This window comes from Miniopterus schreibersii (genome assembly GCF_964146895.1).
Source record: "Miniopterus schreibersii genome assembly, chromosome: 16".
NCBI lineage: Eukaryota > Metazoa > Chordata > Mammalia > Chiroptera > Miniopteridae > Miniopterus > Miniopterus schreibersii.
This window is the reverse complement of record NC_138116.1, coordinates 16,139,421-16,154,709: the sequence shown is the minus strand read 5'-3', so window position 1 is coordinate 16,154,709 and position 15,289 is coordinate 16,139,421.

Below are 15,289 nucleotides of genomic sequence, written 5' to 3'. Positions count from 1 at the left end.
TACTCATTTAAGTGAAATCATACAGTGTTTGTTTTTTTGTGAGCGACTTATTTCATTTAGCACAATGTCCTCAAAGTTCATTCATGTTGTAGCATGTGTCAGAATGTCTTTCCTTTTCAAGGCCGAGTAATAGCCATTGTATGTATATACCACCTTTTATTTGTGCATTCATCCGTCAAGGCACACAGGCTGCTTCCACATTTTGGCTATTATGAAAAATGCTGCTCTGAACATAGCTGTACAAGTATCTCTTCAAGACTGTGCTCTCACTTCTTTGGGGTCAATTCCCAGAGGTGGAGTTGGCATATCATGTCATACTACTTTTAGTTTTTTTGAGAAACTGCCAAACTGTTTTCCACAGAGGCCACATCACTTCACATACCCACCACCAGTGCACACGTGTTCCAGTTTCTCCATGTCCCCACTAACACTTGTTATTTTCTGTTTGTGTATTTGTTTGTTTTATAGTAGCCATCATAAGGAGTATGAGGAGGTGTCTCACTGCAGTTTTGACTTGTATTTCCCTAATAACTAGTGATGTTGAGCATCTTTTCACATGCTTGTAGGCCATTTGTGTATCTTCCTTGGAGAAATATCTATTCAAGATTTTTGTCCATTTATTAATCAAGTTCTTTGTGTGTTTTTGTTTGTTGTTGTTATTGTTGTTGAGTTGCCAGTATGGTCTTTATAGCCCAAAGCTAAGCAACTAGCTCTTGCCTCACCCTTTTCCTTTGGCTCCCACTCAGAACTACCTCTCCTCAGAGATCAATGCTTAGGAAAGCGATTTTTCCCTAAGGTAGGCTTTCTCCTTATGTGCAGCTAAAGCTGGGATTTTTTTTTTTTTCAGTGAAGGCAGAGACTAAAATAAATGTTATCTGAAGAAAAGAGGTGAGACTTTTTGAAAAGTTAGAGCTTTGTGTATATCATAATAAATTAATTGCCAGCAATGATCAGGCCAAAACGTGGGGATCAACAGTGAAGGAAGCGAGGCAAGATCAACCAAAGACCTGGTCATTATGGCCATATGAAGAGAAGCTTAGTCCAAGCAAAGGTAGCCAGGCGGTCCACAGCACATTTTCCACAGGCTACAGCTATTCAAGGTGCATTGCCAGCAGGTAATTGAATTCTTATTTGTCTAACCAGAAAATTAAGCCTGTAAGTCTAAGTCAGGATGGGAATGCCCTGACCTAAACTGAGTGTCTCTCATAGATGTACCACTTTCTTGTTTCAGAGAGAATCTCTAGCTGCTATGAGCTTCTTCCTGCTGGGGAATTCTGAGGGTCCATGTAGAACACATTCCTTTGAGTTAACCCACCAGAACAGAAGAGAGCTTAAGTATTTGTATGCCAGCTCCCATTAATCTACTGGCTAGGGGGTGGCTGCTGGGGCTGGGAGTGGCACTAATTCTCCAGCACAGCTCCAGTGATAGACTAGGTGGTAGAAACTCTGTGAACTCTCTGAGGACCCATCAGCCCAAGCTCACTGCCATTTCCTCTCTGGGATCTTGCCAACTCTCTGATATTCTATTCTGGAAGCAGTACACAGAATCTTCAGACAGACCTGTCATTTTTTATTGCACTCCCCTACCCAAATTAGCCCAAGGGAGACGGTCAAGGTGCCAGTACCTCCAACATCTGTTTTTACAGGGACTTATAATATCTAAGCTCACTTTACATTGTTTCTCCTCAGATTCATTTCCACCTCTCAACCTATGGAATCCTTGTCTAGTCTCCTGGCCTGATTCCCAGCCCTGACTCATTTCGTATTCTTCTAACTCTATTGTTCAGCCTCTGAGTACTCTAGAAGTTAAGGCTGTTCTTTTGAAAAAATTCAGAAGTTTTCTTAGCTTTCTTTTTCATTCGCCAGAACTTAAGGCAATGAATGCCATAGTTCTAGCAGTTCAAATAGGAACAGAAAATATCCCCAAAAAACCCTTTTAGTAACTATTGCAAAAATATCATGAAACTGTGACTATCAACCCATGACTATTAACCCTGCTAATTGCTCTTCGGTTAATGAGAATTGTATTCATTTATCAAGGGGCAGGAGGTCTTCTGCAGATACACTCAATTTTGGGACAGTAAATCCTTTATCTAACTTTTATTTCAAGGGCTATATCAATATGTACTTCAGTAGATATCCCTAAAATTTCACAGGTCCTTCTTTTTCAGATGATGACAAGCACATCATTTTTGTCTCTAAATGAGAAGAATTAACCTTGCTACACTTTCTGGATTTACTGTTGGAGGTCTCAGTGTTTGTCCCTTATGGTTCCAGATTTGCAAATGAGACAGAGCCAGCGAGTGTTATCTCACAACTCAGGCAAATTAGATGCCAGGAAGGCTACTGAAAAGAGAAGATGGTATCATCTGTCTTTCAAGGGTATTGCTCAGATTGACAGCCCCTCATTTAACCTTCTCTTTTCCTTCCCTTGAATTAATAGCTCAGCTCACTGCTCCATAAGAAGTCATCTGCTTTATTGAAATTAAAATTCCAGATATACTGGGGAGAGCCACTAGACAGAATCTGTCACTTGTTGACTTTGTTCTCTTGGGCTGGAAAGGTCTATACCCTGATGGATGGATTGTACTGAAGAATATTTAAGGAAGACTTTGGATGTGATGGATAAAAGAGGAGGTTCGGAAAGTAATGATCCTTCCCTGATTTTCAGATGCCTACATATTTATGGGCTTCAGTCGATGGCATCCTTGCTGGGCCCTGCCATCATTCCTGCATTTCCCATGGTGTCCAAGAAATGATGCCGCCAGATTTAGTCACGAATATACAGCTTTATATACAGCCCAGGCTTAAGATTAATTCAACTCACTCCATGAAAATATGAGCATTGAGCATTATTTGTTTTGATATACCTATAATGATTAGGTCTAACCCACCCCCCAATCAAGAACTACACATGTTTATGACAGGAATATAATTACAAAATATACCTAGGTAACTAATTATTCATTCAACAAATAGTCATTGAGTAACTACTATGTTTTAAGGACTATTTCAGGTGCTCATCATATAGTGGTAAACTAGACAAACAGAGTCACTCACTGCCCTCAAAAGTTTATAATCTTACCGAGTAGCCAGAAAGGATATACTATAAAAACAAATAAACTCACTGATTTTAGATTGAGGTAGATGCCATGACGGAATCAAAACAGGGTGAAGTGATGGCAGCAAGCACTGGGGTGGACACACTTTGGGTGAGTGGCCAGCCAGGGAAGGCATCCCAAAAGAGATGACATATGAGACAAATGGTGAGAAGGAGACAGATATAAAACAAACTAGGGATTGTTTTATATCTTAGGATAGCCCAAGAACTGAGAGGCCAATATGGTTAGTCTAGTGACTGAGTCAGAGTGATAAGAGAGGCCAGAACCCATTGAAACTGGTGTGAAGACTTAGAGTTTTTAGCTAGAGTTGGCTCCATCTAAGTTTTAAAAATATCACTCATTTTTTATATCAAATTGGGTGAAAATTGGGTAATTGTGAAACACGAGTGAGGCAAAGACACTGTTTAGGTGGCAATAGTGTAATTCAGATGAGTAAAGGTGGGGAGATAGACTTGAGTATCGGGAAAAATGAATCACATTGGTTTTGAATCGGAAACATAACCAATTCTTCATTCTAAACTTAATGGATGCTGGAAGGAACAGATAGAGCTACTTTCTTTCCACTCAGAATATTTTAGAGATAATATATATATTCGCGGAGAAAAACAAAAAGGAAACAAAAATTGGAGGGAAAGCACATTGATGATGTCATTTGCAAATTAACAAAGAAAAACACGGTGCATTTTAGCAATCAACACCTTTTCACAGGTTCCTGAGTCCACACACTTTTTTCAAGAAGAGACAAGATCAAAGGTTACAATGCAAGTGCTTAAAGGCAAACTCAGATAAAAAGAATTTGATAATAAAACCTGTCTTTAGAGAGAGAAGATGAAAGAAAATCTCCGAAGAGGAAACCTACCACTTGGGACAGAGAGAAAAACACAGTTTAATTTAGTCTTATTGGGACCCACCTTCAGCTTGATTCACTGGACAATCAAAACTTCTGTTTAGTTTGTTTCTTATCAGATCAAAGGAAAGCCTTTCGGGAACAGCACCTCATCCACATAAACAAAATTTCCCCAGCATTTTTACTGTGGTACAGGAGTCTTCATTTCAGGTGTTCCCTTTACAATCAATTTGGTTAAAAGGAAGCATATAATTTTTATCACTGTTTAAATTTCACAGGTGTTAGCAGCAGAGACAGACTGAGAACATGTAGATAAGAGGAGACTAGTAAGATTGTGCTAGTGGACTAGACGTGAGGGGTAAAGAAAAGGGAGGAATCGAGGTAAATTCCTCAACTTTGGGCTGGAGCAGTAATGTAAATCTTTATGAAGGTAAGAGAGCTTAGGAGACTTAGAAACTAAGAACTAAACTCCTTGGAAACTAAGGGGTCTCAGCAGTTGGTTCTTACTGGTTTAATAAAGATTCCAAGCCTCAAGCAGGGATCATATTAGATCCCTGCATATGCCCAGCAACTGAAATACTGAATGTTGTTAAAGATATGCAGATTGCTGTAGAGTCAAATTTGAATAGAAATTTATTTTAATGAGGGTAGGGGGTCAATAAATCAGAGAACTTTCTAGAGACTACCTAGCATGGCTGGAAAAACAATTCTTGATAAGCTATAATAATTATTACAATCACTAGCATTTGTGCCAGTTTTAGGGGTCCTTTTATGTACTGTTTCAGTTAATCTTCACAGGACCCTGTGGGGTAAATCCTGTTATTATACTCACTTATTATACTCACAGATGAGGAAACCAAGAGATAAGGTGTCCAAACTTACCCACAGTCTCATGGTGGGAAGTGGCAGGGCCAAAATTAGAACCCACACTGACCGTCAAGCTTAGGTTCGATGTACCAGCGATGCTTGATGTTGCTGACGTTCTCAACCTTCACCACAAGTGAATCAAGAAATTCGGTGGATGCCGGGCCGGGCGTGGCTCAGCAGTTTCAGCATTGACCTAGGATCCAGGAGATCGAGGTTCAATTCCCGGTCAGGGCACATGCCCGGGTTGCAGGCTCAGTTCCCAGTTGGGGGTGTGCAGGAGGCAGCTGATCAATGACTCTCTCATCATTGATGTTTCTCTCTCTCTCCCTCTCCCTTCCTCTCTCTGAAATCAATAGAGATATATTTTTTTAAAAAATTTTGGTGGAAATATTCCTCTCCTAAAAGAAAGCAGAATTTCAAGGAAGGTCGACGACTCCATCTGAAGTTCTAGACGTGGAGACCTGCTCTGTGCAGGGCTATGGCCTGGCTGCTGATTGCCACAGGATGGCCCAGTGGGTAGGATGGCAAATCATGGCCTGTAGAGCTTCATTTGCTACAGACATGCCCACTTAAGGAAACAGTGTCTCCTCAGGGCTAGTATCTCCAACAGAGACAGGCCTGAAACCCCAGAGAGCATTTATATAGTTTCCCTTTCCTCACTGTATTAGGGTTCTCCAGATAAACAGAACCAATAGTGTGTGTGTGATTTAATTTAAGGAATGGACATGCAATTATGGAAGTGAGCAAGTCCAAAATCTGCAGGGTGGACTGGCAAGGTGAAGACCCTGGAAGAGCCAATGCTGCAGTTCAAGTCTAGAGACTATCTGCTGGCAAAACTTCCTATTGCTCAGGGGAGGTCAGTCTTTTGTTCTTTTTAGGACTTCAACTGATTAGACAAGACCCACCCACATTATAGAGGGCACTCTAGGACATTTCCCTACCTACTTAAACCCACAAGCTGTCTCTTTCTACGTAGTTTAACACATTTCTATTCTCTAAATCAGTGTATAGTTGTCCTCTCTGATCTGTGGTTTTGTTTTCCTTGGTTTCAGTCAGCCTCAGTTGGAAAATATTAAATGAGAAATTCCAGAAATTAAAAAAATCAAAAGTTTTAAATCGTACACCGCTCTGCATAGCATGATGAAATCTTAATCCTCTCTCTCTCTGTCCTGCCCAGGACATAAATCATCCCTTTGCCCAGTGTATCTACACTGTATACACTATTGGCATTAGCCACTCAGTAGCTGTCTCCGTTATCAGATAGGCTGTCACAATATTGACATGCTTGTGTATGCAAGTCACCCTTATTTTACTTAGTAATGGCTCCAAAGTACAAGAGTAGTGATGCTGGCAATTCAGACATGTCAAAAAAAAGCCATAAAATGTATGTATATGTAGGAAAAAAAAAGTACAGGTTTTGGTACTATCTGTGGTTTCAGGCATCCACTAGGGGTCTTGGTACGTATCCCCTGGGGGATAAGAGGAGACTACTGTATTCCTAAGAACCACCGATGTAAATAGGTGTTACCCACACAGAAAAGGCCTTCTGGTCACATGAGATTTGGAATTTATACAGGCCTCTTTATCACAAGACTTCTCGGAGCACTTAGTGTGGGTAAATACATTGAAATCTCTGAGGAACACAATACACAACATCTCACATTTAATTGACCACAGAGCTCTCACACCGTTAGTGTTCTGCAGCACACTCTTTAGCAAACAACGTCTAATTGTTTTGAACGTGTCAGCCTTGTCTTTCAGGTTAAACCATAAAGTGCCCAAGAGTAAGAGAAACAATTGCTTCTTTTGTATTCCCCATAGTACCAGCACGGGGCGGGGGGAAGAGCTGTGCAATAAATATGTGTCACTTGATAAAATTATTTAAATTCCTCAATCAGCATATATTTTCTATTTTTGGAGTGCCTGCTATATGCTGGATATTATCCTAGGCACTAAGAAAACAAAAATGAATTAAATACAGCCTCTGCCCTCAAGAAACAAATAGCTCAGTAAAGAAGAAAGGCAAGTACATAAATACCTGCAAAACTGCTGACTAATTACTGCAATGTCAGGTTTACAAGACCTTGGGGTGATGCAAAGAAGGAAATGATGGCTTCATGGCAGGAGGCAGAGAATGGAGAGGGAGGGTTGGAAAAGGCTTCACTGAGAAGGTGACCATTGAACTGAAGCTTGGGGACTGAGAAGGAATTCTCCAGACAGGTAAGGGGTTCAAGGTCATTCCAGAAAAAAGCAAGAGCTATGTCCAAAACTACAGACATCAAAACAGCATGGCTTATTTGCTGAGTCATGAGAATTCTGCGTGGCTTGAGCATATCACGCACGTGAGGATGCGGTGGGAGCTGGAGGAGAGGAAGAGGGGGAGGCAGGTCAGGGAGCGCCCGGCGTCTTGCATAACATACTAAGAAGATTGAGCCGTTCTTGAGGTATAGTAGGGAGCAGGTGACAGATTTGGGGGGTCCTTGAAAGTGTCAAGAAATTTATTGGGAGGAAGGGGAAGGTGGAACCAAGGGACCACATGCTCAGTACTGTATCCCCAACAGGAGAACACTGCTGATAACACAGCACGATGTCTGCGTTTCTTCCTAATTGGAACAAATCCCTGCCTTTTGACGATCCCATAGCATCAGCACATTTGTCGTTTCCCATTTCACGTAGCCCCTTTTGGAACACTCATGTCCCTCCAGTATGAGAAGTTGTTAATTAATATTTGACTATTTATAAAAAGATTAAGCAAAAGCTTTGGGAAACGAGTGATACTGTTATAAACAGATCTCATTTGGAAGCCCCATGGGAGCTGAAGAAGAGAATTCTATCAACAGCATCTTTGCAGATAGTTCAGGGTATTTTTTAAAATTATTCTTTCATATGAGGCTATACAAGTAAGAGACTTTGGTTGAAGCATGCTCTGTAATCTGAGAAAAGGATTATATTTCTGTCGTAACACCAGCAATTAATGAAACAGCTCTTTGCGGAGAGCTCAACGTAAACTGTTAAAGGTGTTACAATTTTCCCATGATCCTTTAAGGCTTCCTCTAGAATAAGCCTCTTGGCTAAGCTGCTCACGTGATACCGTTACTTGAGATCTGTTTCTGGGCTCTGAGACGATGGCACGGCCTCCTCGCCTCTCTCCCTCCAGCCCTGCAGATTATCAGTCCTCCCCGCTCTGCGCCCCTGGCTTCCACATGCGCAGAAATTCACAGGCTGTGTTTTCAGTGACATGATTTCACAGAGAACTTTTACTTCCCTGCCCGATGGAATAAGAAATAAAGAACGTGTGCCAGACTCAAGGAGGCTCTAGCTAACCTGCTTGCTGTAGCTGGGCAGCCCGTGCCAGCAGCTGTCTTGCAAGGGCTCCGAGCAGTGAGAAGGGAGACCCACTCCAGGAGTGACGGCAGGAGAGGAGAGAGGCATTAACTCTGGGAAATCCTCTTAAAGCAAGTTCCCAAAGCAAACAGGAAAACACTATGACCTGGTTGTTCCCCAGAGAAGCAAAGAATCAAGGACAAAGGCCCAGGCTAATCTCTAGGGCTCTGGCTTGAGAACATGATCAGAGACAATCCCACAGGCGAGCAGAGAGGCGGCCCCTCGCTGGAGGAACCCCAGGGTGCCAGGTGTTTGAAGTTGGCTCTTCCTCCCAGGGCCTCAAAGGGCTACGATGGGCCTCAGGGATCTAGGGTCTCTATCTGCACCCTGCCAGTAAGAGCACTTATGTTTATCAACCCTCCCTTAGCCACGGGAATACGTTGCAAGACCCCCAGTGGATGCCTGAAACCAAGTATAGTACCGAAACTTAGGTTACTATGTTTTCTCCTATATATACATACCTATGATAAGGTTTAATTTATAAATTACACACAGTAAGAGATTAAAAATAACCAATAAAATAGAACAATTACAACAATATACTGTAATAAAAGTTATGTGAAGATGATCTCTCTTTCTCTGTGATAACCAGGCTACTAAGTGACTCATGGGCAAGTATGGTATCCAGCGTGGAGATGCTGGACAAAGGAGTGAGTCACGTCCTGGGCATGAGATTTCATCACACTACTCACAATGGCACTCAATTTAAAACGTATGAATTGTTTATTTCTAGAATTTCCCATTTAATATTTTCAGACCATGGTTGATCACTGGTAACTGAAACCACAGAGGGAGAAAAACTGTGGATAAGGGGGGACTACTGTTGTCAGGCTCAGAGGCTCTAGAACCGCCTAATCATTTTGAGGGAGATTAGCAAATCAATGTGTTACTTAATGGACACACCAGCTTGTACTGGGGGTCTCATAGGGGTGCCCAAACAGCTTCACTCACACCCCACGATCTAAAACTCTGGTTTTATGCCATCAGTAGAACATGCCCTTAGCTGAGCACAATACAGGAATTACTGTGATATAACATGACACACACATTCCTGAACAACTTCGAGCTTTACAAAATTTAGCTTAAAAATAGCAAGGTTTATGCAAAATGTGGGATTAAAGCAAACCCCTCAAGACATATTAACTGGGTAACCCGAGCACTGTGGATAATAGTAATTGGAACCTCGGGATTGAACTCGGCAGCTCAGGAGGGTGGGAGAATGCCCCGGTGGGTACTAAAATGCACCACGATTTCCCTGATAGCAAGGGGATGTCAGGGTTTTCGGGGAAGAAGCTTGAAGGTGGATGTGGGTACATAGAGGCATCACTCCATGAGGGGGTTATAGCATTAGGATGTCTTGTGTGAGGCAAGTACAGGCTGTTTGAGTACAGTGGGCCTTTCTAAACCTTCAGCCTTACTGAGAAGGTGGTTGGGGGGAACGCAGTAGGCAATAAGGTAAGAAGAAATGAGAATATAGGGTTATGGAAGCCCGGAGGAAAATGTGTTAGAAGAACAGAGATGCCAACTGTGTGTAATGCTGTTGAAAGATCAAGTAACAGGAAATCCGTGGGTCTGCTAACATGGAAAATATTGTTTTGCTTGACAAGAGTAGTCATAGTGGAAAGATGGAGTCAGAGGCTGATTGGAGTGAAATGAAAAGAGAATGTGTTACAAGGAGTGAAGAGACTTTAAACAGGGTAAGAGGGCCAGAGAGTAAATATTTTAGAATCTACAGACCTTACAGTCTCTGTTGCAACTACTCAACTCTGTCACTGTAGGGTGAAAGCAGCCACAGATAATCTACAAGCAAATGGGCATTGATGTGTTCCAATAAAATGTCATTTATGGACAATGAAATTTGAATTTTATGTCATTTTCACATGTCACAAAATATTCTTCTTTTGATTATTGCCCCAATGATTTACAAATATAAAACCCATTCTTAACTCTCGAGCCACATACAAAAATGGTTGTCAGGCCAGATTGGGATGTAGGTTATGCTATGCCAACTTCTGCAATAAATCATTCTTGGGGAAAGGATTTCTGTGAATGGTGTTGAGTACATGACATGGAATCTATAGAGCAAACAAGAATGCAAGCTCCATGCAGGAGAGATATTTTCTCTCTTGTTTTCTATCTTTAGCTTCTAACACAGGGCTTAGCACATAATAAGTGCTTATTAAATATGTGCTAAATAAATGGATTCATTTAACCCAGATATGTCTACTTTCTGCTCTACCCCACTGCCACATAGACACACAGATAGCTCAAATTAGAGCCTACAAAAATTCTTACCAGGTATTGTAAGAATAACCTGTCTGTGTGTGCTGTGTGCTCTTTCTGGAACAGGAGTCAGATAGCTGTCTGCCAAACTAGTTGCCTGCTTGCTTGGCCTTGCTTGAAGCCCCCTGATGCAGACATCTGCCCCTGTGCTCAGACTTTAACCCTGCAGATTCATTTGAGACTCTATATCCTGTTCTTTGCAAACAGCCCGGGTTGAGTGAGGAAATTCCCCACCTGAATCCTGAGGTTAATTTTCTTTTAGTGAAGACTCTTAATAAAGATACCTAGCTAAGTGAAAAGATGCAGGCAAGAAGATGTATATAGATAGAAGATGATGATGATGATGATGATGATGATAGATAGATAGATAGATGATAGATAGATAGATAGATAGATAGATAGATAGATAGATAGATAGATAGATAGATAGATATAGATAGATAGATAGATAGATAGATAGATAGATAGATAGATAGATAGATAGAGATAGATGATAGATAGATAGATGATAGATAGATAGATAGATAGATAGATAGATAGATAGATAGATAGATAGATGATAGATAGGTAGATAGATGATAGATAGATAGATAGATAGATAGATAGATAGATAGATAGATAGATAATAGATAGATAGATGATAGATAGATAGATAGATAGATAGATAGATAGATAGATAGATAGATAATAGATAGATAGATGATAGATAGATAGATAGATAGATAGATAGATAGATAGATAGATAGATAGATAGATAGATAATAGATGGTAGATAGCTATAGATAGATAGATGTAGATAACATATATGTACACACATGCATATACACATATCTACATGTACACAAATATATACATACACACACTCACACACGTATACATATTTTTTCCTTTGCTCCGTCATTTCCCTCCTTTCCTTTAGAGTCCTGCTATCTCGTCTTTCTCACAAACAGCCTCTGAGCTGCTCAGCCTGATAAGCCCACGAATGGGTAAGCCCTTTCAGACTCCTCCAGGGTCTCTGGCAGCTGTGCTGGCTGAGGGAGCAGATAACCCTGAGTTTGAGGAATAACAGAATTTTCCTTGATCCACTCCCCGGCTTGCTAAGCTCTCTGCTACACACAGATCTGGGGTCTATGTTTTCAAAGAGCACTGGGGGAGGCAGAGCCAGGGAAAGGCACTGTCTGCATAGAATTTCCACTACAAAAATGGCTCAAGAAGCAGATGCTCACACTGCCTTTTCCGTCCTCTGAACTCACACCCCTTCCAGTGTGAGCCACTTGGAACTGAATCACACACAGCACTGCGGTATTATAGCCTTCCACCCTCCTTTTCGGTCTTATCATGCATTGCACACTCTTGTGGATCCCCCACAGCCTACATTTCAGTCACACTGAATTTACTGCCATTTTCAAACAACCTATTTTCCTCCCTTTTGTTTATTCACTCATTTTGCTGCCTACAACCCACCCCTCTCCTGCTCCTCCCTCGCCCTCATCTCTTTGTTTCAGAGTCCTGCTCATCCTCAAAGGCTTTACTATAATTATCTTTTTTCCAAGAGTTCCCCCAGTTGCCCACATCTGCATGCACATCTCCAGGTCCCACCATCCATCTCACTTTGTTTCTTCCTACATGCCAACATCTGCCACATGTAGTGGATTTCAGTGGAGGGAGCGTGTGTTCTAGAGTGAGACTGACATGGTTTAAATCTTATCCCCACCAATCACTCACAAAGGGATCTTAGTGAAGTCAGTTGACCTCTCTGAGCTTCTGTTTTCTCATTGATAAAATGCCTAAATGTTTTCCATGTTTGCTTGAGTAGCAAATGAGATAATGAATGGAAAGCACCTCGCACAGTCACCAGTTTGCTCCTTTATCCCACTCCAGTCAGTAAAGAATGACTTTATCTACACAACTTCCATACTTGCTCCCATCCAAGTATTTTCATAAGGGAGCAGGCCTATTTTCTCATGCGGAAAGATGATTAAATGCAAATATCTACAACCAACTTCTCAAGTCAAAAAAAACAGAATCAGAGTTATAGAGTAGAAGGAATCCTGAGAAAGCATCTGGTACCCTTACCTCTCTTCAAACAAAGCAGTGTCTGTCACCCAATAGCCACGGTGTCTTCACAGGGGCCCAACCTAATGGAACCATTGGCCATTATCTGCTGCTAACATTCTAGACCCACAAAACTGCTTTAGCAAAAGATCTTTCTCTCTAGCTCACATCCCTCCAATGTGCTGACTATACTCATATCATAGCAATACTGCCTCGGTGTGTAAGTAAGAAGGAATTCTTGAAAGAAACAATTAAAAAGGCATCCACCTTACATAACGTCCTTACAGTTTTACATCACCGAATCTTTGATGTTTCCTATCTCATCTTTAATTCTCTCTCACCTTTATCCATCTCATTTCAAAATGATCATGATATTGGAACAAGTATAGCTTCTCCCATTCTACAAATTGGAAAGTTTAGAGTCATAATGGTGATGACGACATGGCGATGCTGACATTGATCTCTGACCAGGAAGATCTGGAAGCCAGCCAGGGGAGTCCTTTGTTAAAGGGTGGCCTCGAGCTTGGCCTTGGGTCATTCTCAGGGCATGTCTGGCCTCCACCAGACTGAACAGGAGTGACAACAAATATGAAGTGCTCAGAGTAGGGTAATTTCAATTTGTGAGAAACAAGGGTGGGAGGAGGGAGGCAGGAGTTGACAGCTCCATGGGGTTGGGGTGGGGCAGAAGCTTTCAAAAAAGGAGATTTACTCAAGAACATGATCACACTGAAAACTCAAATCTCCTCGGGCAAAGCAAACTGTGGGCTAGTAAAGGTCAGTTACTCATCCAAGATCAGGGTTGTTGCAACCACCTATTTGTTTTAAAGTGAGTTCCTTAGTGTTTGTGTTTACATATCCTGGTCTCACTTGTGTAGAGAGACTACGAAAGGAGGGGGAAATAAGCAGAAACATCATTTCCTGTGACCCATGTTTGGGAATATTAAATGGGGCTTGGCTGTTTAAATGTGCTGTTTGTACTTAATTCAAAGTGCATTATCCTACCTCTCAGCTGATGTTCAAACACTTAGCCAAATGCTTTATGCCCAGAAAAATTATGCTGGACCTTAACAGCTGTAGCTGACAAATAGGTCATGTCAGAATTTTTTCACTAGCTCTTGAGTTAACTCTTGGTCATCCAGCATGAAGTAAATAATGCCTAAAATAGTCCCTGAAGGTAGAGGAATTATTAGATAGTAGAGAAGACATACTAGGAATCTGCTTAGGTGGTATCTTAAAGGGCGTTTAGATCTTTTAATAAGAATAACAAAAGGCCAAGGGACTAAGGTTTCGTGCCCATTTCCACTGGGGGTTTGAGCAGTGCTCTGACACTAGCTGGGTGTCCCACCATTTAACTCAATTCTGACACTATCTACCTGAAGATCCCACAGGCTGAGGGCTCAGTCCTACAGACTGCCCCCCTTTCTTGCCACTTTAGAAGTCTATCGTAACTCCAGGTTATCACCTGCACTTGTCACCAACTGGCTATCGATTGGAGGTTCCAAGGACCCCCTCCTATTAATTTGCCAGAGCAGCTCACAGAACTCAAAGAAACATTTTACTTGGTAAGGAGCCAGGTTAATGACTGTAACATCATATATTCACCATGGAAGACCTTGTAATCTGGTTTATACATACCTCATACTATTTCATAATACTTCTGCAAGGTAGGAATTATTTTCTCCAGGGTTGAATGAACTTATCTGAGGTGCCACAGCTTGTCAAGAGGCAGAGATTTGAACTCCATTTGTATAGCGCCTAAGCCTAAATACTTACCAGCAAGCATCTCAGACCCCCAGGAGGTCAGAGACAGGGGAATTAGAGACACAGAGGGGGTCACACAGGCCAAAGCCAAGAGTAGAATTAATTCATCTACCAGTTGACCTTGAAATATGCCATGCAGCGGCAGAAGGTTAAAAGGTGGGATTTCACAATTTGTCCTGTTTTGTCAGTGCATTTACTTGTACATTCTCTTCATGTTCTCTGTAGCTTGATCTGCAATCCCTGGATTTAGGATAAATTTCAGTCTCCCTTGGCTGGTCCAGGGACCTTTCTAAACTCTCTTCTCTGGAATGTTTCTCTCTACCCTCCAAGGTCTCTTAGTCCCAGTGTAGCTGGCAGTTCCTATAAGATACATCCATTCCTCCAGCCCTCGTTGGAAACTTTAGCATACAGATCAGCCCCTGACTCTCTGATTTCCTTTCACCTGCTGCCTTCCATCCCTACCACTGAGCCTTTGGGATGGGATTAAGACCCAAGCAGGAGGTCACGGTGTTCTTAAACATCGGACGACATTCTAATGACGGTGAGCCCAAAAACCCCTCAGTCCTTTCTCTTTGGTCTCAAAAGAGGCCACAAATCAGCCCTGTCAAATACCGCAGGCAACCCTCCTTCTCGGGTTCCTGTTGATTGCGTGGGTGTGTCAACACCTTCTTCTCAGGACCGACCGATCAGCTACCTGGCTCTGCCTGGGTTCCCCCAGATTCCACATTTTGCTCAGGAAGTGCTTAATTGGGGCTTTAATACCATCTTAGTTTTCCCTCCTTTATGCCCTGAACTCCTACAGCCTCATCACATTTCTCTGCTTTAAAGTTTAATGCCGTGATGACTGTTACTGATTAGGACTAAATGTTACCCTGGGATGCCCAGGTTACAAATGTTTTTATTAAGAGTACAAGAGACGGAAAGCCATTCTGAAAAATAGAAAAGATTCCCATGATTTCTCTCTCGAGAC